At 48.2% G+C, this 22,747-nt stretch overlaps 1 protein-coding gene across 10 annotated transcripts in view; it reads right to left on the bottom strand.

The window, feature by feature from the left end:
• Nucleotides 1-20,971, bottom strand: part of KIAA0040 (KIAA0040 ortholog) — a 62,812-nt gene extending 41,841 nt beyond the window's left edge. For 5 of the 10 annotated variants that reach the window (XR_003522998.2, XR_003523001.2, XR_003523003.2 and 2 more), the window contains exon 1: nt 20,265-20,813. The gene's annotated coding sequence lies outside the window, so the exon portion shown is untranslated. The other 5 variants (XM_035722162.1, XM_035722161.1, XM_027611032.2 and 2 more) reach the window with 5 other exon arrangements.
• Nucleotides 20,972-22,747: the final 1,776 nt, after the last annotated feature.

The raw sequence follows: 22,747 nt of genomic DNA, 5'->3' as shown, positions 1-22,747 counted from the left end.
TTACAAAGAGCTCATTGTAGCTGGGACTTTCTGATAACAAGGGATCTTTTCCTAATTACTATATGCTCTATTTCAGGTTCAGCAGAAAAGAAAATTAAAAAGCTCCATTTCACTCCAGGTTCAAGTGAGTTAATCTTTCAATCAATCAAGTATTAATTAAGCTATGCCAGGAAATACAGGGGAGGTAGAAGACATCCTCGCTCTACTCAAAGATGATCCAGGGGAAATAATTAGAAAATAATTTAAGAACAATGAAAAGAGTTTAAAAAGGTTTTCATTTGGGCTTTCTCTGGCTTTCTGTGACAGAATGCCTGGAATCGCTAGCCCGTGTGTTCCCCTTTGCTCTTTCTCTTCCTTCTTTCCTTCCTTTTCTCTCTTCTCATCTTTAATTACACTGCCTCCAAAGGGTCCGTGTTGTACACTCATAATTAGCCTTTTCCAGTCACCCCTTAGGATCAGACATCCTGTCTCTCTGCTTTTCTGAAAATTCCAACAGTGCTAAATGTGATTGAATATCATATCTGCAGCCTGTCAGCAGGTGGACAAATTCCCCTTATTTATGTCCTTGAGATCATAAGGAAATTTCCCGATTTTCCTACCCCTAAACTAGAAAACGTCCAGGGAAGAACTTGGCCTCCTCTGCTCACACTGTTGTGGAGTCTGGACAGTATTCACTTAAGCATTTTGAGTTTAGAATTTCTCTTCTGTAGATAGAGATATTAGCACATTTCTCAGAGGGTTAGGCATTTTTTATCCACTGTGCCACATCATTTTCTCCTCAATACCTAGCACAGTGCCTGGTCGAAAGAGGGTTGGCAAGTAGTACTTGTGGGGTGGATGAATGAGTGAATGAGTGAATGAATGCCTTGCTGGGAACAATAAGAGATAATGTGCACCAAGCATGTAACCTAAGTGCATTTCACACAGCGGGTACCTTAAAGATTTTATTTATTTATTTGAGAAAGCAAGAGAGATCGAGTGCAGCAGAGGCAGAGGGAGAAGCAGGCTCCCTGCTGAGCAGGGAGCCTGATGCGGGGCTCGACCCCAGGATCCTGGGATCACGACCTGGGCTGAAGGCAGATGCTTAACTGACTAAACCAACCAGGTGCCCCTGTTCTAATCAGAGTTTGATCGATTTTTCCCTGAACTGGTTTAAGAAGTGGGTTAGCCAACTCCTAAGGAATCAGGGCAGATGCATTTGTCTTTCTCCTGCTTTCTTGCTAACTTAATTTCTGTTCCTTTCCAGCTGTGTCTCCTTCTTTCAGGCCTTCTGACCTCCAGGATCTAGTTTCTCTGGGGTACCTTGTTTTGTCTGCTACGATCAACTTTCTCCTCTCCGTTCAGCTAGAATGCTCACTTGTTTTCTTTGACTGGCCTCTTTTGACACAGATACTTCAGGAGGCCAAAGCCTCAAAACAGAGGGTTGGCAAAATGTCTTATCACCTTTCACAGACACAGGGAATAATCTGCTGAATCAAAAAGTCACCATTTGTTGCATTCTAAGCGCCGAAACTCTGCGTGTATAGTCAAGGCTTTATAGACATGGCCTCGTTCAACAGCTCGGAAGGTGGGTCTTTTTTATCCCCATTACACAGAGGAGGAAACTGAGTCTATCGGCGATTAAGTAATTTGCCTGAGGCTGCAGAGCTACTAAAGTCAGAAGAGGTTTGGCTCTGGTCTGATCTGAGTTCGAGGATCCTGCCGTGACCACTATGCTCGCTACATAGCGGCCATGCTCAGGAAGCTGACGACTCCATCTCTGGACCTTCTCTTCTCAGATGACGTGGGGTGTTGACCACATCCGTCACCCATCAGACGTCTGAAAGCCTGCCACGTGTGCCACAACCTAGGGGTACACTCTTGACTGATGAAGGTGTCCTCTGTGACCTCAAGGAGCTCCCATTTTAATAGGACCAAAAATGTAAGAAGAGAAATACAATATCACATATGACAGCAGGTATCGGGGACCCAAAAGCGTAAAATCCCTGTGAGTGCCCATGGGTGGTCCAAGAGCTATATCCAACCCATAGGCACTTTTATTCTATTTTATTTTCCTACTTTATTTTTTCCCTCCTCTAACTTCATGTAAAATTATCAACTTTTAGCTAGCCCCCAAATTTGGCCACCAACCTAAACTCCTACCCAGCCACAAGGTCCTGTGTTCCCTCCTTAACCCTCATCTGACACCCTGTCCCACCCTGCTAGCCTCACCCAGTCCTATCCCCTACCTTGTACCTGGACACATTGAAAGCCTACAGCCCCCGGGTTACAAACGTCGTGGGGAGTAAGGGACTACATTCCCTATTCTTTGCGCTGTAATGTATGTCGGGGAGAGCAAGGCCGGGGGCTTGAAAAGGAGAAATGAGGACGAAAAGCAAAAGGCAAAAGCTGTACTCTCCAGCCATAATCTCCACTTTGATTGACTGATCTTGATCTTTGGCTAATCATACAAATAATAAGGATGAAGGATGTCTGCAAGAGGAATGAATGTGGATCAAAATGTCCCAAGCACAACACAAAAGGCTGGCAGAGGGGTGCAGCAGAGAGAATATGAAGCTCGGAGTCAGAGGATCCAGTTCCAGTCCTGGTTCGGTTGTCCTCCAACCCTCTGACCTCGGGCAAACCAGGCAAGCTCTCCCAGCCCTCTCCTCGTCTGAGGAACAAGGCCATTCGCTGTCCCAGATCTCTCTCAAGATTGTTGTGAAGAACAGCAAGACACGAGAGATCACTGAGAAGGGAAAATTGCGATCGAAAGGCAAGGTAGTGGTGTTAGAGGATTATGCTGAAGAGCTGAATTAAAGCTAAAATTAGAACCCCGAGCTTCTCTTTGGGATGCGGCCCTCCACCCTCTGAACCCCTGCTCCCCACCCTGTCCTCTATGAATCACAGTCATTAGGAGCTAGGTTTCCAGTTTGGAGAACTTCTGGGCACACACACTGACACCACTCACATTCGTGTTCGCTGCCGGTATGTATCTGATCTGACCACATCCTGGTATTAGTGCAATAAAACCCGTAGCCATGGTTACCGTGAATTACCTGGCTTACAACAGCTCTCATTTTCACTTTTCAAAATTATTTGGTAAAACATTTTGGAGTCAATTTTTGTGGGTGTGATGAAGCGCCTAGGTGCCGTTTTATTTTTGGAAAGTGTGAGCTTGGGGTCTGAGGTCATCTTTAAGTTAGGAGCTGTTTTGGAGGGGTGGTGCCTTCTCTGTGGCTGAGCCGGCCCACGGACACTTAAGTCCTCAAATGTCATCTCCTCTCGGAGGGAAAGAGTGTTTTTTGGAAAAGCAAGAAGACAATTAAGCGCTTGTGTGAATCAGGGTCTCCCACACAGGCGGTCATTAAAAAAATAGGCCTTAAACCGAAAGTCATGTAATTCTCTTTAATACTAGAGAACTTCGTGTTCTCACACTTCGCAGCCAGGCCTGAATGATTGGCTTTTTATTTTTATTTTTATTTTTCTTAGTGGTGGTGGAAGAGAATTTTATAGGCTGGAATAGTTGAAAACTAATGGGGTGGCAAAAATATACAATTATGCAACTCAAAAGCAATACAGATACGATTTTCTTTTCTCTTCCATTTCCTCCTTCCATTTGATGTTCACAAACGTTCAGGGCAATTACAAGCCAAAAGCTACGTTACTATAATATTAAGGCTGGAAACATAAAGGCCGAATCATAGAGGGAGTAAGCAGAAATACTCTCATTCCAATCATAACTCACCCCTGCGGAATGCACAATGTGGAATATTTCAGACTCGCCAGGCTTTGGGCCACGCGCTCTGGAGGGTGGGGTGTGCAGGAGTTCATGCTTCTGGAAGATGGACCCTCACTTCCTGTCTGCATGGGTTTTCATCTGCATCCCTAATGTCACATGGAGAGTTTTGTGGGGTTTTTTTTTTAAACAGTTTCGATAAATAATTGTCGGTGAATGTGGAGGACACAGGAGTCTGCAAACAGCACCCTCTTCCTTTGATACAGATGACATTGTTTCAGTTTCATCAAATGCAGCTTAGGTGCTTTTGTGCAGATAGATTGTTATTCCTAAACTCCTGTTATAGAGAAATTCTGGAACTGATGGTGGCTTCACCCCACTGTTAATCTTCTTCATTTGCCTACTCTCGCCCCCAAATGTCTTCCTCTTGGCCCCTGGAATGCCCTTCCCAAAGGAGGCTACAGGTACCGCAAATATGTGATTTGGGAGTAAGAGTCCAAGAAACTGCCTGAGCTGGGGATTGTTTGGGGGGTGGGGAGGCGTAGATACTACCATACACACACACACACACACACACAGACACCCTTCCCTCAACCCCCCTCATCGCTCCCCCCGACCCACCACCTCTGCTCCATCCTTGCCTGGAGACCTCAGAGCTTTCGGGAAGACCCTCTAGAAAGCACACGGGGCATCTGGGAGTGCAGGGATGGTGGGCGAGGCCGTGGAGCTGAGCTCTCCATGGGTGGCCCAGGGGCTGGGCTGCTTTCAGGCTCTGCACCAGCTTTTAAGCTTTACCTCCCATAAGCAGCCCAGAATACATTTTTTTTTTTTTTAACTCAGACCAACTCAGTATCAGGGTCTTGAAGAAATAGGACATTGTGTGGAAACACTTTGATAGAGCAAAGGGTCCTGAAGGTGTGGTCCTGTCTCTGCTGGTAAGAAGGGAGGTGGGGTGGGGGGTCCCAGGGAGGGAGTTGGCTTAGAGGAGCCAGAGAGGGAGGCAGGTGTCCTTGTAGGGTCCTCATAGGGGAGGCAGTTCTGCTCCTCAGGGGAGAGCCTGTGGGGCTCCAGTTCTGGCTTTGACTTTTGTCTGGCTTTATTTGTTTATGCTCCTGTAGGTTTTCATAGGAGCTGAATTCTTGGCAAAAAGACAGGCTGAGAGCCGTGAGTAGAGGGGAAGCTCATAGACTGTGGGAGGAGAAGTCAGCTCAAATTCTCACCTGTGACTCAGTGTGCATCCTTGGGAGGTAATTCACTCACTTTGGGCCTCAGTTTCTCCATCTCTAAAATGGGGGAAAATCCAGACAAATACTCAAGAAAGTGATAAAAATACGTGTTGCCTCGATGGAAGGACACTGGGGCCAGGGATGGAAGAGTGCCTTTTCTCTCATTCCTTTGGTACCGAAGGTTTGATCACATGAACACACCTTCTGAAGGAAACAAATAGCTGGTAGTGAATACCTGCCTCACAGGTCCTTAGGTCAAAACAGACAATGTATGTGAGCGTGCTCCTAGGCTGTTAGGAACTGTACAAATATTTAGGGTCATAATCGGTATCATTCCAGGCAGATGTTGGGACATAGCAAAAAATACCATGCCTCAATTCTGCCAGGTAGTCAAAGTGGCCTGAAATTCTTGGGACATTAGCTCCTATGCTGGGAGGTCTTCCTGCCTCCACCCCACCCTGGATGGATGGACAGCAACCCACCCTACTCCCACCTGGGTGGCTCTTGCACCTGGCTGTGCAGTGGTGCTGGGCATTCGGGATCCCCTTTCTGCCCAAATGACCCCTGGTTTTTAAGGGCTGGCTGAGCATGTCCACCCTGCTGAGCAAGTTCTGACAAGCACATTCCATCCTTTGCCAGGAGGCCTTGGGGCCCCCCTGCTGCTTGGTGGGAGCAGAGGGAATGGTACTTGTATCTGTGACTGCCCTTGGATTGACCCCGGGTGGGGGTGGGGAGGTTTGGATGGAATGTGTGCGAGTCTCCCTTGGGTTGTTTACGGGGTCATCATAATAAAAGCAAGGCTGCAGGCATATTGTTCTTTGTATCTGAAGAAGCCGACAGAACTTACAGCAGCTATTGCCATCAATAAAATTTGCTATTTGAATTACTTTCCCTGAAGTTGCATATGGATTTCATTTCAAGACATGTTAGTTAAGTAACTACTATGTGATCAACTTGGTGCTGGGGGGGAAGAGCACACAGAGGTGTATGGAGGTTCCTACCCTGGGAGAGGTCAGGGACCAGAGACTTGCCGTGCAAGTCGCTGCCCACCCCCAACTGCGGGCCCCTCCCTTCACAGTTGGGAAGGTAATAATCCCACGGACTTCATCCCCCTCGCAGCCTTGCTTGCTATGAAAGCCAAACAATAATATGCATAGCTCTTTTATAAACTGAAAATGCTCTTCCAAGTATAATTTTCAAAAATAATAAAGGCAGTTGAAGGCTAAAGTAAATATCAGAAAATGCCAAAGTGCACCCACCATTAGGAGGGAGAGGGATCAATGCTGTCTTGGATCTGAAGGGGGGCCCCCTGCACCCTGGAATCAGAGGCTGAGGTGACTCCTCTGTGAGGATGGGATATCCTGGTCACAGAGAGGGTCGGACGGTTGGGTGGGGAAAGAGAAGTTGGGGTGAGCTGGCTAGAAGGGGGAGCAAGAGTGCAGGTGACAGACCAGCACATACAGAACCCCCCCCCCCCCCGGGGAAGAGCGGGGGAACGAGGTGGGACTGCAGAGGCCTTTGAAGCTGAACATAGTTTCGCTGTAATGGGTGCCAGGGAGGCCCAGAAAGTTGGGGAACAGAGAAGACACAGCAGTGTCAGGGTTTCAGAGGCCATAGGCTCTTAACCCGGTCCCTCTCGTCGTTGGACGTGTGCCGTGGCTAGAGCCGGGGATGACGCGGGAGTCAGCCCCCACCCCTGGGCTCGCGGGCAGTCTGCCCTCACCAGCCAGGCTCAGTCATCACAAACATTACAATTAAAAAAAGTTTTATTAATAGCCTACTTTCCTTCTTGCACAAAATCCGATTATGAACTGAAATGAAATATCACCAAACCCATCGGAAAGAAACTACTATTTATCTCGTGATCCCTTGGGAATGCGGGCGGGGGGTGGGGGTAAAACCCTAATGCGAGTCTGAGAACTGATGCCCAAATGGGCTTGCATTTATTTATGACTGGAGGAAGTCCTATCAAAGACCTTGCACTTAGAGCTCATTTTAATTTCTTAAGGGCTTCTGCAAACATTTCTTTACTCAATCTACAGTAATGTGAGGAGAGGAGGAATTTCTTGCCCTATTTCACAGATGAATGAACTAAGGAGCAGGAATTTGGTCAAAATTTGTTGAAAATTGCAAAGCCGGTTAGCGGCCAAGGGCAGACAGGGCCACAGTCTTCTAGTTTCCCGGTGTAATGTTGTCTTCACTGCACCAACTCCTACAAAGCCACAAGAGAGGAGCAAACGATGGTAACCTGTCACTTCTGCAGTTTACTCTCTCAGACTCCCTGCGATTTGTGGTCCCTCTCTTGCTTTGGGGTTTCCACAAGCTTCTGTCCCTAGAAGCTCCAGCCCTCCCCCAATCCCACTCCAGCCACTACCACCGAATCTCCTGGTTTCTATTCATTGAAGTCTCGGAGAAATATGGTTCCCCTTGCGAAGCCTTCTATGACCTCATGAAGGTGAGAGCCCCCGCCCTGCGCCCCTCACTGTCCTCATACTGCTAACCATAGCCCCTACCTGCTTTCGGCTAATTATTGATTTAATCATCTTTCTTCCTTTCTAGACAGAATCTATTTCCATCGCGGCATCTGGGACATGTTTGCTCTTGGAAAATATTTGCTGAATTAATGAATGGACATTTTTATAGGTGAGGAAACAGACTCACTGAAGTTAAACACCCAAGGTCTCATAGATGATTAAAGATGATGTGGTAATTCTTCTTCCCCCAAATATCCAGGGCGTGTTCCTCTCTGCCATGCTGTTTTCTGGGTTCACACACAACACTGTGGTCAGATGGAAGAAGATACTTGGAAGAAAATCCACCAACTGGATTTTCCATAGTCTGGGTCTGGAGAACGCTTTCAACCTGAGCTCAGAGTGTGCTTACGTATCAGATGCTCCTGGGCATTCCAGAGTATTGGCAGACTCTGCAGGCCTCTTTTGGTGACTGGCTATTTCTGGATCTCCAGCTGGGCTATCAGTGCCAAGAAACTGAGATGACAGCAGTGAGAGCTTGCTTCCAAAGATCTTTGGGCCCAGGTGGAGATTGCACTTGACCTCACAGGGTGCCATATTGAAAGTCGTGACCTACCACCGTGTTCTTGAAATGCCCTGGTTAGGTGTCTTTCTGACACACTTTGGTGTTCATGAATTGGTATCATTTCATTTGGTAATTTCTGGTTACCAAGCCGATTGAGTAGAGTATGCGTGTGTGTAGCACTCACTACGTACATCACTTTTATTACTGCAAAAGGCTCTCCCTGTTTCTTCCTAGAGGGAGTGACTCCCCTTGCTAGCTCTTTCCTTCCTTCCCCGAGCCTGCGTTGTTGACACAATTGGGGCCAAGAACCACCATCTCCACTCTCTGCAGGAGGGCAGCAGACAATTCAATTCAATGCATGTATGTTCAGTAGCCACCCTGTCCATGAAGACCTTCTCTCCTTTCTAGGCTTTTCCAGGTAATGCTGCCTCCTAAGAAGCAGAAACCTGCTAACTTCCTGGAGAAGGAATTCCAAGCTGAACTAAAGATATAGACCGTGAACTCCAGGAATTTATTTTTTTGTTGGCGAAATGGAGGAGCACAGAAGAAGAACCACGAAGCAGGACTAGTTAAGTGTCCGAAGGGAAAGGCAAACAAGTGGTTATGGAGGGAGCTGCAAGGAGGAAGCTGTTAATTCCATGAGAGATCCAGGCAAGGCTTGAAGGAAGGTGTGATTGGGGTTGACATCTGCAGGGAGAGCAGGATGATTAAAAGTGAGGATGGGGATAAAGGCATTCCAGCTGCTGGAGAAAGCACAGCTGGCTCAGAGAAAGAATCCAATCAAGGCGGCCCGATCCGGAGCCTTCCAACCTCCCACTGTTACCATGGCAATACGCAAACAACTCACTCCAGCCCCTCCCTCCCTTAGCGCGTCTCCCAGCCCGGGGCTCTAACCCTACCAGTCCAGTGAGCCACTTGGCCCAGGGCCCCAGGGCGAGGGTCCCTCCGGGTTGTGGCCTGAAGCGGAGGCCTGCGACAGGGAAACTTTCTCTCCTGTCCCAGGCCTCCTAGCCTATTCTGACTTGAAGGCCCGAGGGCAGGGCTAGGAGTGGCTGGTGATGTGCTGGGCCCAAGGCTCTTCAGACGGTGTTTTCCATGTTTGCCCTTGAAGGCAGATTATTGTGTAAGAAAACTTGAGGAGGCTAGTGAGTTTCCGCCTCCTTCTCTCCCCACTCCAGCCACACTTTATTCCTCTCAATATTCTTAAATGTGCTATTAATCCCGATTTCAAATCCGGGGTCACAAGGGTAAGCAAAGCCGGTTCCAGTTGGCACAAGTTCAAAGGGATCTCTCTCTCTCTCCACACACACACACACACACACACACACACACACACACACACACACACACTCAGTAGTTAGCCCACCCATGTAGCAATACTGATAATGTTTAGCACAAGGTCCATGAAACCAAATGAGGCGTTTGCCCAAGAGGGGCAAATCCTACGTCAGAGGCTGCAAACTGGAAGCCGACAACATAGATGTGACCAGTGACCAGTGGCCAGATTGTGTTTGATCTGTGGCTTTCTAGTTCCCCAGCACATCATCCCCATCCCCCCACACCTCCTGCGGTACTCTTTTTGGGACACCGGCCGGGGGGGGGGTGTCGAAGCTTGCCCCCTCGTCCATTCACTAGCTGCCTGACCTCAGAAAGTTCTGTTTCCTCAACAGTAAAATGAAGGTAAGAAGAGATGTGGGGCATCACAGGACTGCTGTGGAAATCAGATGAGCTAAATAATCTGTATAATGTGGCAAAACCGTGCCTGGCACAAAGTAGATGTTCAATGAATGTTAGCTTCGTCCACCAGGCCCCTGGGGCGTCCAGGCTTGTGAGCCCTGCAACGATTCAACGGTGAGGAGCTCAAGGGCACGCAGGGACGCAGAGGCGACATGCTTAGCATGGAAAGAGGCCTCTTGTTACTTCTGGCAGAGTCATCGAGGAATGCTCTGGCCTGTAGAACCTTAGCGAAGACGGGCCTGTGTGCAGCCCCTAGTGGCTAGGGTGAGAGAAGAAGGATTTGGTGGCCTGGGGGCTTTCTCCAGAATCATGGTTTATAGAGAGATCACCGTAGTTGAAAATTTCGTCCCCCCCTCTCCTGCCTCCCTTCCCTGACGAGGAAGAGATTACCGGGTACGTCAGGTACAGATGCTGTGCCAGATCCAGGGTTCCACTTGGTTTGTAAGCTATTGGAGAGCTTTCCCTCCAGGAATCCCCCTTGCTTCATGTTGGCACACAGTAGATGCTCAACCCCGAGCCCTGCTATCTTATATGCGCTTTGTAGAGGCCTCTGCTGGGCCAGGTCACGGGTGGTATAATGGGCTGGGCTGCAGCAGGTAGAGGGGTCCAGGACCCCCCTGTGCAGAACAAGATGGTCTTGTAAAGCGTTGTGCTTTCACACTTGGGGTGGAGCCCAAAGCAGTAGTTATGGCTTAGGCAAGTCGGTCAGAGCCTGGAGAGCCGGCCCACCAGGGAATGAAGTGGGTATTGGGGATATTGACAGTGTCAGTTCAGAACCTGGGTGGTGGCCCTGGTAAGCAGAGATCCCAGGACAGACTCTCATCCCAGGGAAGAGGCTGTTTCTCATAGCCATGCACGAGAGGGGCAGGATTTGCTCCCAGGTGCTTACAGCCTCCTAGGCGGAAGGTGGGATCTGTGCCTGCTTGCTATTTGGTTTTGTTTTTTAAATTCTCCATGGCTTTGGGGCACCTGGGTGGCTTAGTCATTAAGTGTCTGCCTTCGGCTCAGGTCATGATCCCAGGGTCCTGGGATCGAGCCCCGCATCAGGCTCCCTGCTCAGCAGGAAGCCTGCATCTCCCTCTCTCACTCCCCCTGCTTGTGTTCCCTCTCCCACTGTGTCTCTGTCTGTCAAATAAATAAATAAAATCTTTAAAAAAAGTAAATTCCCCATGGCTTCTAGCATTGTGTCAAGCACACACCAAGTTTTTAAGAAATGTGTATGGAAATGTAGCCGGAGTCACACTGGGGCAGCTTCTGCAATCTAGAGCGAGGCCTCCAGGCCTCCTAAGAATTTTTACAATTCCCCTTTTGCGAACAGGAGCCGGAGGTGACTGATGGAAGGCTAGCGATGGCAGCCAGATCGCACGGATGGTCCCTGGTACAAGGGAGCAAGAATTACCAGCTGGGGAGACAGACCTTCCCAGGAAGCTACTGCTTCTTGTACCTGCTGGCTGAGGTGAATCGCCTCAGACACAGCACAGCCATCAGCTAGGAGGCACTGAAGCAACAATACAATCTCGAGATGGATGGAGAAATTATGGTTTTACAAAGTGGTTTACCAGTTCATTTCATTTCTTCCTTAGGACCCCACGCAACCCCAGAGCCCCCTGACCAGGGCATGCCAAGATCTCTTCATAATGCCCTTTGCACGACCTCCCGCCCCTCTCCCCCTCTCTTGCCTTCTTCCCCCTCTTCTCTTGTCTTCCCATGGACACAGAGCCTGTGCAGATGCAGAGGGAACCACAAAAGCCATTCCAGACCTTTCCTCATCTTCCCCTGGTCCCTGGGCCATATTTGAATTGAGAAAGCCTATGAGTTGGAATGTAGGCCCCAGGTATTGGAGTCATGCAAGTGCTACAGGGGCTGGAAATTCCTCCTGCAGAAGCACACGTGTCTATTAGCTGTGTTCAATGAGCAGCTACCGTGTGCCAGGCCCCATGCGCTGGGAATGTAATCACCAAGCGGTGCTGCTGAAGGGTGATGGGGGAGAGTCAAACCTTACCAAGGGTCACAAAAGTTTACACATAAACTAATACACTGCGATTTTATCTCCTCTGGGAAGTCTGTCCCCCAGAGCTGGGCTAAGTGGTCTTCCTCTGGTCCCGGGGTCCCTGTTGTGACCCCTCTCATAGCATCTCTTATGCTGTGTTATAACCACCTCTTTATCCATCTGCCAAAATAGACCGTGAGCTCCTGATTTATTACTGGCAGGAAAACTGAAGAGTTCCTTTGTAGGAGAGGCTAATGGATAATACTCTGGAGCCACAGGAAGAGCACTCAGCTCTTGGGAGAGAGCTCAGTTTTCTCATCTGTAAAATGGGCCTAAGAGTTGAGCTGTCCTGACCAGTGAGCAAGAGGAAGTCGGTGATGTGCTTCCCACAATGCCCAGCGCGATACAGACCAGGCTCCAGAGAGGGTGCGGTCATTAACTAAGCTACACCAAGAAGAATTTATAGTCTATCCAAATATTTTCTTTCTCAAGCATCCAAATAACTTCATCTCTAGGACAAGAAGAAGCAGGATTTTCTATCCTTCATTGAAGCATAAGATCAAAGGCCACAAATAAAGGCCTAGGGATGGGAAAGTATGCTTCCTTAAGATGCATATTACCATCAAGACAGGATGTTGATAAAAATGTGGGAAAAAGGAAAAACAGTTTGGCAGTTCCTCAGAATGTTGAACATAAAATAACCAGATGATCCAGCAATTCCACTCCTGGGTATGTACCCCAAACCACTGAAAACAGGTGCTCAAACAAATCCTCGTACATGTTTGTTCACAACAGCCAAAAGACAGAAGCAACCCAAATGTCTCTCAACAGATGAATAAGCAAACTGATGTCTACACAAGATGGAATATTATTCAGCCACGAAAAAGCACAAAGTACCAACACAGGCTACAACCTGGATGAATCTGGAAAACACGTTAAGTGAAAGAAGCCAGACACAAAAAGCCACATACTGTAGGATTTCATTTATATAAAATATCTAGAATTGATATATCTATAGACATAGGATGTGGGTTTGTGGTTGCCAGGGGCTGGGAAGAGGGATTGACAGGGAATAACTGTTTAATGGGCATGGGGGTTTATTTTGGAATGATGGACACGTTCTGGAACTAGATAGAGGTGGTGGTTGCACAACATCACAAATGTACTAAGTGCCACTGAATTGCTCACTTTAAAATAGTTAAGTTTAGGGCACCTGGGTGCCTCAGTAGGTTAAACGTCTGACTCTTGATTTTGGTTCCAGTCACGATCTCAGGGTCTTGAGATGGAGCCCTGCGTTGGGCTCCGTGCTCAGTGTGGAGTCTGCTTAAGATTCTCTCTCTCGCTCTCCCTCTGCCCCTGCCCTCACTTGCGTGCACTCAGTCTCTCTCTCTCTCTCTCTCTCTCTCAAAAAAAAAAAGTTAAGTCTATGTATTGTGAACTTTACCTTCCAAAAGAAAGTGGGAAGAGATAATGCAAAATTTCTTGAAAGCTAATAGATGGTAAATGGAAAAAAATGGTATAGTTCCTATTAGTAATTAAGAAAATGGCATTGATTGTTCTCTTTAGCGTGTATTTATTCTTTCATTACAATACCAAATGTTGAATGACCACATATTTCAATGGTTTAAGTGTTCATTATTGAAGGAATACTATTTTTTAAACCACTGAAAACTTATTCCTGGAAAATGTCAGTCAGGGACATCAGACCTCCTTCCTCATGTGGCACATGCTCTGTGACCGTGTCCCCTTCCTTTATCCCAGACAGGGTGGGGGAGATGCATTGTCTGTCTGGAAGTGAGATGTTCTTTCCATGGCCAGCTGTGAAAATCTGTGCCACTTGTCCCTTGCAAACACAGTAAAAAGCAGTTTTTCCTCAGAGGGGTCAATAATATCCTCGTGCGAATCTACCAAATGCATGGTAGTTGGAAATCACCAAGTATCCTGAGGCACTTGGCACATCATTGCCTTTTTTCTGAACCAGAGAAGGCATTGGGCCAAATCTCCCCACAGGGCAGGAACTGAGTTTCTCGTTTGGAAACCAGGAGAGCTTGGAGCAGGTCATGTCTGGATGGTGTGGTGTGCAAATGGGGTCCCCTCTCCCAGAGACAGTTTCATTATGGGATAGTGTGGGTCACCAAGGCAGTCAGCCTGGAGGTTTTAATCTAGACCACTGGCGTGCAGTGCTGGCCATTGCTACTCAGCAGATGGTGGGCCTTGGGCGGGAGGGAAAGTTTCAGGTCGTGAGTGGAAGGTAGAGAGAGATGGGAGGGTGTAAACCTCAGTCATTTACCAGAAATGGGTAAAAAAATTTGACAGAAATCTGTCAAGATGGGGTAAGTCTGCAGAGCTGGCCTTAAAAGTGGTGTGTTTCCTTTCAGCTTTGCCACTTTTCTGTCCCATACATTGAATAAACAATTGTGATGTGCTCATAAAGCAACCTGGCGGGTGGGGCGGGGGGCTGTCAGATTGCATGCCTCAAATTCTTAGCACCACTGTTCAACAAATGGCTATTGAGAGCCTAGCATGCACACTAAAAATGTGAGGGAACCAACAAAGGTTGGCTGAACACTTGTTCTCTCCAGTCCCAAATCTTTGGGAAGGTGACTTTGCCCTCTGTTAGTGCCTGGGGGATTTTAGGCCACCGTGCATGGGTGGCCTGATGGAGCCTCTAGGTTAGAGCCAGGGCTTTTCAAGCTGAAGGGCTTCTGAAAGCCCATACTTTGTCTCCCTGGTGGAGCTGCAGAAAGTGCCAGAATTAGGAAACCATGACCAGAAGGACAGAGACTCAAGACCTCACTTGGGTCAGGGAGAGAAAAGCAAGCTCCTGACTTGCATTGAAGCATTCTCTTCTCTGTTTACGGTGGCCACAGTCACATGTCATGCGGGTTAAGACACAGCATGTCCCACTGTGTGTCATTCTGTGCCCATAACACTACAGCTAATGGAACTTTGGAGTTTCCACTGCTTCTTCCCCTGACCTTAACCCCCAGACTCTGCACCTACCTCTAAACCTGTGTCCTGTGTTCTCAGGACAATTTGAAGACTAAAAGTATTTTAACATGCAACTATCTTTATTGCTGTTATATTTTTTCCCTTTCTTCTGCCAATTTTCTTTTATGACTTGCTTGGAAAACTAAAGAAGTTGCTGATGGGCTTTCCTTAAGTCTATCCAGCTTTGAAATCAGGAGTGTATTTGAGGAGAATAAAAGTCAACTGGAAAACATCCTAGAGGGAAGAAATGGTAGACAGTTAAGAGCAAAGGCAAGTCTGCGATGGCTTACGAGAAACAATCTGCAATTTTGACCGAGAAATACAGCAATGATTAGGTTTTCTTTCATTTCTTAGCAACAAGCTCCATGGAGCAGCTTGCTTACAATCGTGGGAGCAAGTCTCTTGCCAGGGGCCGGGATTTGGTTTGGACACTGCCATGGCCCCTTGGGAGTTGCCCTGAGAAAGAAATGTCGTGTTTGTATGAGGTTCCCTTTGGAACTCAGCTATGTTGGGGCCCGCTCAAGTCCCCAGGTGGTGCTCTGCTCAGATGGCTCAGGCCAATGTGGGTGGAAAAGTCAGAAACCTGAGCTGTTCTGTGGCCCTGGGGATTGCCCTTCAAAGAACTGGCTGTTGATTTTCTTCTTGCGGCATGAAGAGGGAAAAAAAGTCTATCTGCCACTGTTTTCTCTCTCTTACAGCGCCTGTGATGAGTGTCCTGAGCTCCTATTATTCACCCGGAGCCTTTCTCATGGAATGGTAAAGTGTGAATCAGTATTTGCTGTTTAATGCTGACCTGTCCACTGGTCTCGAAACCATCTTCATGACAAGTTTAATAAAACACTAAAGGGGTTTTGGTTAATTAAGGCACCCAGTGCTATCTCCTTTTTTGAGGGGTATTTGGGAATTTTTATTTTTTTAAGATTTTATTTATTTATTTGAGAGAGAGAGAGGGAAGAGGGGCAGCGGAGGAGGGAGAGGGAGAGAATCTCAAGCAGACTCCATGCTGAGCATAGAGCCTGACACTGGGCTCGATCTCACGACCCTGAGATCGTGACCTGAGCCAAAACCAAGAGTCCGACGCTTAACTGACGGAGCCACCCAGTTGCCTGGTGTTTGGAGTGAGAAGTTTAAGGACAGAAGTTGAGGAAACAGAAGGGATGGGTGTGGTATGGAGATTGCCTTAAAGAGGAGACCTGCCCTCTACTCTGGAAGATCTGCTCCTGGTTTTCCCTGGAGGCCAGTCGGGGAAGGCTCAGCCTTCAAGTGCGGCCTTTTCATTTTACATTGCTGCCAGTGTCTGAGTGCCTGTGTGTGTCCTCGTGCACGACGTACAGAAGGTCCAGGTGATAGAAACCCTAGAGAGTGTCTGCTATTCCTGAGTGGAGAGAGACAGAGCTTGGGTTCTGGTCCCCCCTCCTTTATCAGCTGCTGAGCCGAGGACACACTTCACCTCTCTGAACATGAATTTGCTCATCTGTGAAGTGAGGGGCAGGGCTGGCTCATTTCTAAGTGTTTTTCCACTTGAAGTCTTTGAGCCTGTGGTTATTTCCTTTTGCTCATCAACAGCCAACCCTTCTCAGAAGTCTGTTTAGTCGAAAGCTTGGATGTTGGCATCAAATTTGAGCTTCAGAGGGGTTGGATCATGTCAGGCTTCCTTGTTTGGGACAGAAGAAGACCACAGATCCACTCAAGCCATCACCTGATGCTCAGATTCAGGGCCAGTGCTGGTTTAACCAACACCTTGGTGACAATCAGGAAAAAAGCATCCCCTCTGATTGGACTCAGTGCACCTGGGGTTGGGTCCACGGCCTGACAAGTGGAATCCTGGCTGCTTTCAGCCACGAGCTCCCAGGAGTCCTTGTGCTGTGCAAGAACTGCATAAACGTTAGCAGAGCACTCACTTCTTTGGGCTCCGGTTACTGGAGGTAAGGAGTAAAAGAAGTGGCCGGAATAGATGCATGCCATTGATATGACGGAAGGAGACTTTTATAATACAGTTAAAAAAGCTGCAAGTCTGGGCCTACAATACTCCCCAGATCCTACACGTACACAGTCTGTCTAGTTGGTAGCTTTAAGAGGAAAGATTAGTAATAATAATAAGACAACTTACATTTTTATAGAAACTTGCAGTTTATGGAGCACATTAAATGTATCTTTCTTTTTCAGTTTGGTTCTGATTCTAACTATTGCTCTGGAGAGTAACAATTATCGCCATTTTTTTTTAAAGATTTTTATTTATTTCTTTGAGAGAGAGATCGAGAGAGAGCACGAGCAGGGGGAAGGGCAGAGGGAGAAGCAGGCTCCCACTGAGCAGGGAGGCCAATGCAGGGCTCGATCCCAGGAGTCCTGGGATCATGACCTGAGCCAAAGACAGATGCTTAGCCAACGGAGCCATGCAGATGCCCCCAGTTATCCCCATTTTACATGTAAGGGAGATGAAGCTGAGAGATTCAAAGACTTGTCCAAGGAAAGCTAATAAGTGGTCAAGGCCAGAATTGAACCCATGTGTGTCTAGTTCCAAGTTCAAGTTTTTTTCCCTCCATACTGGGTCACATAATTTTGTGATCTGGGCCATGGCAGCCAGGCCTAAAGTACTATTCTATCAGGGTTTAGAATTGGTCTGAGAAAGTCATCCTTCTTGTTCTGATGATGGTAGGACTCTCCCATACAGATACAATTACTAGACTTGGGGTATGAGTTCTGGAGAGGTCTTGGCAGATCTTAGAGTTGAACTAAAGTATGCATTTCTCATATGATGAAGTGATTTCTGGGGATTCACTTGTTTGGTTAAATGTATCTGTATTGCCTGTGTACCCTTAACACAAGATACTCTCCAACATTTTAGGTATCTTGCAAGGCATCCTGGGAGGGCCTTGGAAGTCTAGAGAGAGTCACCTGGGAGTCACCATATGGTATGAAAATAATATCTCTAGGCCAATCATTATTGGCCAAATCTAAGACTTTTCAGTGTTCACATGGTCTCACTGATAGTGTTATTAACAGGCTCCCTTAGCCACCTTCAACACTACTTTTATGCACAACATTTGGGATAGTTAAATTGGAGCCCCCTCCATCTCTCCCTGAACTCCAGACCTGAATACCCATGACCTACCATGTATCTCCACCTGGGCATCTCCTGGGCACATCTAACCTAAATTCGTGTAAAGTGTTAATAGATGCCTTTGCTCACAATCCACTTCCCAAGACTGCTGCTCCCTTAGTTCATATGATTTCCATTCTGGACATCACACTCCATCCCCCCCATCTCCAGCTCCATACCTTAAAATCATCCTCTGTTCCTTTCACTCCTCCCTTACCGCATTCACTTGGTCACGAGATGTACTTTGACTCTATTTCCTAAACACCATTAACATCCATTCCCTTTCCTTCGTTCCCACTGTCATGATCTTAGTTGAGGTCCTCCTTATCTCTGCTTCCTATCTCTCCAGGCCAGCTTCCATCCTGGCCATCAGTTGTCTCTCCAAACACAAGTCTGACCATACCCTTTCTCTGCTTAAACACCAAAAATGACTTCTTAGTATACTAGTTACCCCCATTACTTGCAGTTCTTCCAACATGCCCTTGACTTTGCATATACCCTTTCCTCTGCCTGAAATACCCTCTCCCTAATCATTTCCTAATCATTTCCAACACCTTGCTCATCCAACATTCCTGCAGTGTTGACTTCCAGATAATTCCTAGGGGAGTTTATCACTCTCTCCTTTGGATCATTTCAGTGTCCCATAGCTATTGCAACTATAATGTGTATTCTTCTTCTTTTTTTAAGATTTATTTCTTTATTTGAGAGCGAGAGAGAGAGAGAGAGAGAGAGAGAATGGGAGGAGGGGCAGAGGGAGAGAGAGAATCCTGAAGCAGACTCCCTGCTGAGCATGGAGCCCAATGCGGGGTTCCATCCCAGGACCCTGAGATCATGACATGAGCCAAAATCAAGAGCCAGCCACTTAACCGACTGAGCCACCCAGGCGCCCCAACTATAACGTGTATTATCCTGCACTATAGTTTGTTTCTGTACCTTGTGTTATTTATCAGATTGTGGGTCCTCAAAAGCAGAAACGATCTCATTATCTCTGGATTCCAAGGACCTGGCATGCTGCCTGGCACACAGTAGGTATAGTAACTATTGTATGAATGAAGTCAGTAACTTAGCTTTTTGAGTGTTTATTATTCTCTTGAGTTTAGTATTCATAAAAAGGGCAGAAGTCATTCTCTCTTTATTCTACCGGCTAAATATTGACAAAGTATGGAGGCTGGAGAAACATTTGTTTTGTCCTGTATTTCTTTCCTAGATTGTATCTTGGGTGGGACTGGGGAGCCAGAATTTCAGAGGAAATGAAGTACTCAATCAGATTTCCCTGCACAGCTGCTTTGCTAGCCCAGCACTGGGCAAAGGGGAGGCACATCAGAGTAGGAGATTGATGGTAAGACCCTTGCTAAATTCTTTGGAACTTGACAAATGACACATCAGTGGTACTTTTCAGGCCTGTTCCTTATAACTCAAGGCTCTCCCATTATTCATCCGGACTTCAAAATGAGGGTTCCTTAAAATTAGCTTCAGATTCTCACAAACTTTAGCTGAGTGAATGAAATGCAGCCGCTTTGAAGGAAGGTGCTTCTGAGGAAGGAGTGATCTTCTCAAGCGCACCATTCCTCCCCTTCCTCATTGAACAGAATCCGCGGAGCAGTCGGGCAAGGTAGCCAGCATGCTGGCTGCCAGCCGTCTCCGTGAAATTAGGGCAGTGCTCCTGTGGGTTGGTTTCCCTTTCGGTTAGGCAGGACATGTGTTCCTACTAGCTAACGTATATAGTTTATTTAACTCAATTATTACACAATGTATGCTGGGAAGCTCTTAAACATACTAGGGAAACGGTCTTTTTGTGTCCCCTACCTTCACAGGTGAGCTGGGGGGCTGGGAGTGGGACCATTTAGAGACTCAAAGAAATTAGTAAGCAATCTGTGTCACAGTAAATCCCCCAGAGGCTCAGAGGCTAGCAGACAGGTTCCCATTCCTGGCTCCAGGCCATATTTTCGTTTCGGCTGGTTTCTTAGCCCTGTTGAAAATTTGGCTTCACTTAGAACAATTGAGAAACATCAACGACTGAGGTGCTTTGTAGTGGGTCTCAGGCCTTGACTTTTTCAGTAGCAAGTAGAATGTCGTGCTGTCCCAAAGCTCCTACCGGCAGGCAGCATTGTCAACTGGACTAAGAGAACTCCACCCCAAACCATCACCCCCAACCCATGTGGACTCAGCCCAGAAGCAGATGTCAGCTTGCTGAGAATCCTCGAAAAGAAGGGAAACAAACTAGAACTAGAGTCGTGAAGGACCAAGGATCCTTAAATCTCACTTATCTCTGGGGCTGGTCAATCCTTATAAAGAAAGAAAGTTAGCTAGAAGTTCCCTTCCCAACAGAAGGCAACTTAAACCACACACACACACACACACACATACCTTAAAATGTATTAAAACACACACACACGCAGCTTAAAATATATTAACACACACACAGCTTAAGATATGTTAACACAAACGCACAGTCTTGAGACTCACCTTTCAGTCCACCGGAGGGCTTCCTGCAGGCGCGGTGGCTCAGGGGTCTCCCGCGCGCGCGCGGCCCGTCTGACAGCGACAGTCCCGGGTGAGGTGAAGGTCCGGGTGCGGAAGCCCGCCCCCCCCGCCCCTCCCCCGCGTGGAGCCAGGTGCCGAGTCGGGGGCTCAGCGGGGGCCGGGCGCCGCGCGTACCTGCCGCTGGCCTGGAGGAACGCACCCTCTGCGTTCTCTGCCCTCCCTCCGGCCGATGCCTCGCATTTTTGAGGTTTCACTCCAACTCCGTCCTGCCCCTGATGTCAGAGACACAACTTCCTGAATCAGACTCGCCCTCTCTCCCGCCGCCTGGGCTCGGCCCCAGCTCCCCTCCCGGGCCCACAGACCGCCGGTGCCCTTGGACTGGGCGCACCCGCCCCGACGCGTCCTCCTCCGGGTCTCCCGCCGCCCCCCCCCCGCCCCCGCCTCGCCACGCCGGGCTGGTGCCCCACTAGTGCCGGAACACGACTCCTGCGGGACCCGCGCCCTCCCCGCCCGCCACGCCCGTCACCAGTCCATTTCACGGACGCACCAAGTTCCCGGGACCTGAGACACTTCCGGGGAGACTCGGCTTAGGTGAAGACAGCCCAGTTTTGCCTAAGAGAGCAGCCTTTTGGCAAGGGAGTGGAAGGCATCTGGGAGGGAGGCCATGGGACAGATTGGGTGAAGGCTCCCAAGCCTTATCTGGACGAACAAAACAACCAGCTGCCTTATTCACCCGCTGGATGCCTGGGGGGGCGGGGGGGGGGGGACCGTGCACGCAGTCTTGGTGCCGCTCCCTGAAGGCTGTAAGGAAAACCCTGCACCATCCTGAGCTGTCAGAGCAGAGATGGAGGGGGAAACTGCCTGCACAAAGTTCTCAGAGGTTCTTCACTGTTACCCTCAGTTGCCCCCCATTCACTTTTTATTCTGATTTCTGTGGGTCCAGTTTGGAGCACCTGGAACTCTAGAAAATGAAAGGGCCTGTGCCAGGGTTGGGTGCAGGACTCCAGACAGGAAGCTTCTGATGACCCTTAGCAGGGAGATTGTTCAGTGTCTCCAAGGTTACTGGGGGGCAGGCTGGGGGGAGTGTGATGCCAGGACCTTGCCCTGGAGGGGCCTCTTCAGAGCCATCTGGGGAAGTCCTTCCATGACATAGACCTGGGGTGCTGCCCACTTGACCATATTTGCCAGGTGCTCAGGGACCAGGTGCCAGGTGCTGAGCAGGGTCTTGCCCTCCTCTGCAGGTGGGAATTAAAATGACTCTTACAGTCAACTAATTTTTTTAGAGATTTTATTTATTTATTTGACAGAGAGAGACACAACAAAAGAGGGAACACAAGCAGGGGGAGTGGAAGAGGGAGAAGCAGGCTTCCCACTGAGCAGGGAGCCCGATGTGGGGCTGGATCCCAGGCCCCTGGGATCATGACCTGAGCCGAAGGCAGACGCTTAACGACTGAGCCACCCAGGTGCCCCGCAGTCAACTATTTCGAATGAGGAACAAGAGACCCCTTTCTGTTAGTGCTGGAGAAGCCAAATGGCTCTGAGTTGAAAGGCCAAAGAGAAAACCCAGCCCTTCGGTCAGAAACGCCAAAAATGATTAAGGAAAGAAAAAAAAATGTTTTCTTCCAATGGAAGGAGATTAGATGAGACTCTTTTCCCAGAAATTCAGGTGGAGTGAACTCAGTCTAAATCTGAACAAGAAGGGGGAAAGTGGGTTCTAGAAGCAAGTGGGCTAACAAGTAGTCCCAGCAGACATGGGAAGGTTGGGCTTGTAAGCCTGCTTGGAAGTGTCCAGACTGAGAACCTTCCCTCAGTCGATGGGTTTACCACGCTGCCCAAAAGCTACATCTGTGATCACGCTCTGAGCCTGCAACTGTCTACCTACATAGAGTTGGTTCCTCTAAGACTCCTGGAACTTAAAAGCCAGGGTGCAGAGTCTGAGGGCACTGAGGAAGCCAGGTGGGGGTGGTGGGGTGGCTGGCAGTGAGGCCTTGAATGCTGGTCAAAGGATTGGGGAATGGATATTTTCTTCCATCTTAAGAAAGGACACGAGATACTGTGTCAGGTGCTTTGCACATATCATTGAATCTTTCACAACACATTTATGAGATGTAGTATTCTTGTTTTATGAGGAAACAGGTTCAGAGAAGTGAAGCAACTTCCTCAGTGTCATAGAACTAATAGATGGTGAAGCTCAGATTTGAGTTCCAGTGTTTCTGAACCCCCACTCCATGCTTTTACTACTATGCCATCAAGTAGAGGGGGAAATCGCCTTCTGGGAAGGAACTCCACACTTGAATAAGGGTCATGTTCAGCCCTGCAATGAGTCCTATTGAGGGAAGGCTGCAGAAAATACTTTTCTGGAAATCTAGAGCAACATTACAAATTGGCTATGGCCTAAGGAGCAGTTATTTAGGGTTGCCTTTGAGAGGAAATAGGAAGAAACCAAACCAGAGAAATGGAGACAA

Source organism: Zalophus californianus, chromosome 10 (genome assembly GCF_009762305.2).
Source record: "Zalophus californianus isolate mZalCal1 chromosome 10, mZalCal1.pri.v2, whole genome shotgun sequence".
Taxonomy (NCBI): Eukaryota; Metazoa; Chordata; class Mammalia; order Carnivora; family Otariidae; genus Zalophus; species Zalophus californianus.
The sequence above is the reverse complement of the archived record's forward strand: the minus strand, read 5'-3'. Positions and strand labels throughout refer to the sequence as shown.